The sequence below is a fragment of the Clytia hemisphaerica genome, unplaced genomic scaffold (assembly GCF_902728285.1).
Source record: "Clytia hemisphaerica strain Z4C2 unplaced genomic scaffold, Clytia hemisphaerica genome assembly, whole genome shotgun sequence".
NCBI lineage: Eukaryota > Metazoa > Cnidaria > Hydrozoa > Leptothecata > Clytiidae > Clytia > Clytia hemisphaerica.
The window spans coordinates 2394891-2398978 of record NW_027103917.1 but is presented as its reverse complement, the minus strand read 5'-3'; positions in this window follow the sequence as shown (position 1 = coordinate 2398978).

Genomic DNA, 4088 nt, shown 5'->3' with positions numbered 1-4088 from the left:
TAAAATCATCTTATCTTCCCTCGCTTGCAAAAACTTTGTCCTGGCACGCGATTGCCAATTTCGACAGTTCCCGGACTTAACATAAATAACAAATTACCCTTTGACCTTCTGGAGTTTTTTAACTTTATTCAGCTCGATGCTGAAGACGAAAACACTCAAAGTACCAGAGGAGCATGTTTGAAACTACTTTTTGTTCCCTCCTACAACACCATTACATTTGGGAACAAATCTTTCTCTAAGTTTTGCATAACACATTGGAACAGCATGCAGCGATCTTACCCAAATATTACCCTGAGCTCATCTGATTTCAGTTTTGTTAAATCTCTTGCCCTTACTCACTGTCTTGGGAGATACTGAGCACACCCCTCCCCTACCAAGAAAGGTTAGCAAACTTTCTTTTAATTTATTTTTCATTACATAACAAAATTCTTAAAAATATATAAACATTTTTAACTAATTTACAATGTGTTATAAACGCAATCTGTACTTAGGTGGCCGCATCTTTTTGATTAGCTAGACTATAAGGCGGTCTCCTTCCATATATTTTTTTGTGCATATCATCACTTGTATCTTTTCTGTAGTGTTAAATGCTAAATAAATACTTACTTACTTACTTACTTAACAGCTTGACGTTTATTGTACCCGGATATTTGTCTATCCGGAATAAAGTCCGCAGCCCCTCTCTGTTGCGATTTTGCGCGCGGCCGAGTGGCGGAATACTACGCCCACCCCAACAAGTACCCCAACAAACCACCTCTGGAGGTAAAAGGATACAGGAAAAGTGTGTAATCCGTTATCGGAAGTAATTTCCCGATTTACATTCCGAATCTCGCTAATTGCGCCCGTCAAGGGCGCCTTAATGAGTAGTACAGTACCTAGGGAAAATCTCAGAAAAATTCGTTCTCGGAAATCTTGCCTCAATTGTTCAATTTCATCAAATACCTTTTTTGCGTGAATATCTCAAAGAGGTGAGTCAAGCTTTCGTCTCGATTGTTTTACGAAGCAATTCGTCTCGATTGTTTTACGAGGCATTGCTACAAGGAAATGCCTCGATTGACAAACAAGTATCCTCTGACTAAGTTTTGATACCTGTCAATCAACGTCAATCATATATCGACCAATCATATTAATTTTCTTAGATTCTTTTCTCTTTTTCTGTAGTAATTGTAAACTTTAAAAACGTTATAACCATTATTTTTTTTTGGGTGATAAAAGAGAAGAGAGAAAAAAAATCATCGCCCTGAGTGGGATTTGAACCACCACTAAAGGTAGATCTTCGGCTTTGGACGCCAGCGCTTTATACATTGAGCCACCATCTCACGTCCGAAAGCTGAAATCCGTAACAACTCATTGCAATTGCAAACTGACAAATCTCTATAATAGGGTAAAACCTGTGATAACATGGCCCATTGTGTTTTTGATAAAATGACGTCACCTTTTTCATCTCTCTAAAACAGCTCTCTTGGAGTATTTATTGTTTTCAAAACCTGTCAATCTACCGGCTGCACAAAAAAAAGTTTACAGGTTTGTCGAGATACTGTAGTTTAGGATTCAAATTTTTTGTTCATTCTTTCTCAATCGCATAGAGGATGCTCTAACTTGAATTTTGAGCTATCATACATTAGGTTTGAAAAAGTAGTTCGAAGATTATTTCAAGAAAACTGTCTTTTTTTCCATGATCAAAAACAGCAAGCAAACTTTTCTATTGACACTTACCTTCTCTACACATAAAAATACCAAAAAATGCAACCGTGTTCATCAAAACTTGTTATGGAATTTGAAAATATGGTAAAACAATCTATTCCCATTTGGGATACTATTTTTGGAAAAGCTTAAAAAAGGTTTTGAAAATCTCCAAGAGAGAGGTTTTGATGTTATGTGTCTGCTATGTGAGAAAACTTTTGAAAAAAAGATCACTATTCATTCCTCGACTAGTTCCTCAAAGAACTTGGGTCTGCATGAGTTTGCTTGTGTTCAAAATGTTCATGACGTGCAAATAAGATAGAGAAACTGTTTGCAAAATATAAAATAAGAAAAAAAAATAAGAAAACAATAAAATTGTGTTTTTGTCATTTTCTCTTATTCATAGCGTGATTGCTGTTTTTAAGGATTTTTTGAAATTTTGACACGGAAAAGAACTACATTTTCAAATTATATGTATGATAGCTCAAAATTTAAGTTAGAGTATCCTCTATACAATTAAAAAAGAATGAACAAAAAATTTAAATCCTGAAGCTCACAATATCTCGACAAACTTGTATACTTTTTGGTGCACCCGGTATATCCACTAGCAGCGTCAGCATCCTATTATGCATGAAGAATATTTTATTGTTAATTAGCTTACAAAACCTCATACTTTGAGATAACATCATTATTTGTACATAATTTATATAAGTGTCATTTGTTGTCAATATTTGGGGTTGATGATTTGTTGTTTAAGTCTTTCTAAATAACATTATTGACATATTTTGATATTACATTTCCATTAACATATAATATTTTCAGGAACTTATGTTATGAGTTGTATGTTATGAGTTTTATGTTATGAGTGCGTTACAGTTTTCGGGTCCGTGTTTTGTTAACCTGTAACCTGAAGTTTACACTTACTAAGTAATTTCTCTGGCAAGTTCCTTGAAAATTAACATCTTCAATAATCTGCCGTGCAAAGACTAAAATTTTATTATTTTTTTCACAGAACGGCCTGCTACGCCTACGGCCAAAATTTCAAAATGGGCCTGGGTATTTTTGCGCTGGAAAAAGCGTTTTGCATTGTGTGGTATGCTAACTAGCACATTTTGAGTGGTTTTGGGCTTTAGTTTTACATTCTGTCAGCCAAACTCAATTAAATTCAGCACAGAATCTCACTTGCTTACTATTTACATTTTGAAAGTGATAAGATTGCGTGGATGTCTCTGGTAGTTGAAAAACACAGTTTTTTGGTTTTTAGTATCCTAATTAGGATGTTGATTGCTATTCTGGATACTTTTTTGTATCCAATTTAAGATATTCTCCTAAGTAGGAGAGACTGCCTCAGGTATCCTAATTTGCATTAATCTTTGACTGACCGTGTGTTTTGTTTTTGATAAAAGTTGCTTTTAGGTAAAAAGATGAGTCAGTCAGTCGGAAAAATTATCAGTCAGTTGGACGACGTGTAGTTATTTATGATCCCACCCAAAATAAGCTTTCATATTCTTTTAACACCCCCTGACAACCTGTGACAACTCATGATTAGGCTAAGGTAGACTTATCTCTTTTAAACTGTTGACATATTTTTTAATAGAGCTTTCATAAGCAAGTTGACCAAACCTTCCCTTTTTTACCAATATGTTGGTTTTTATAAAAAAATTAAAAACAACAACATTTAAAATTAGCAAAAGCTTTTTGGTCTCTCCATCATCAGTGCTATAGAATAGTAAAAAAATTGTTACAAATTTATTCGTCTAAAATCATTAAAAAGTAATAAAACAAAGGTATTAAAAATGAAAAGAGGCATTCTCACGGGATATGTGAATGTATCTTTTCTATTAAAATCTATGTTACACCATTTCTAAAAAGAATTAAACGAGCAGAGTCGAGTTGGTCATTAAGAAGTGGTCTCTTAAGGGCAATTAATGCGGCTTCGAGATTTTTTCTTAATTATTAATATCCCCTAACACAAATTGAAATCTAAAATTTTAAGTCAGAGCTTCTTGCCAAGTTTTGTTTATTTTTTATTTCAAAGGATGATTTTCTTCTCTTTCAGCCACATAGCTAATTGAAAAGTGGGGGCTAGTGGAAAATTTCTATTTAAATCAAAGTGGAGATAGAAATTCTATTGTTCCCAGGTAAAAAATCAAGCAGGGATGCTTTTGGAGTGTAATTTAATTTTCCCCATTGAATTTCAAATGGGGAAGAAAACAAAGTCAAGCTTCCATTGGAACTGAAATTGTAGGGTATCTTTTATAAAGGGGGGTGAAATTTTAGCCAAATTTTCCAGTGGGTAGGGGGTCCCACCGGCTCTGCCACACAGGGGTGTTTAGGTGTAATGGGGTGTATTAATTGTTTCTTATAGTTGCGAAATTTTATTTGAAATTTAATCTGTTATTTGA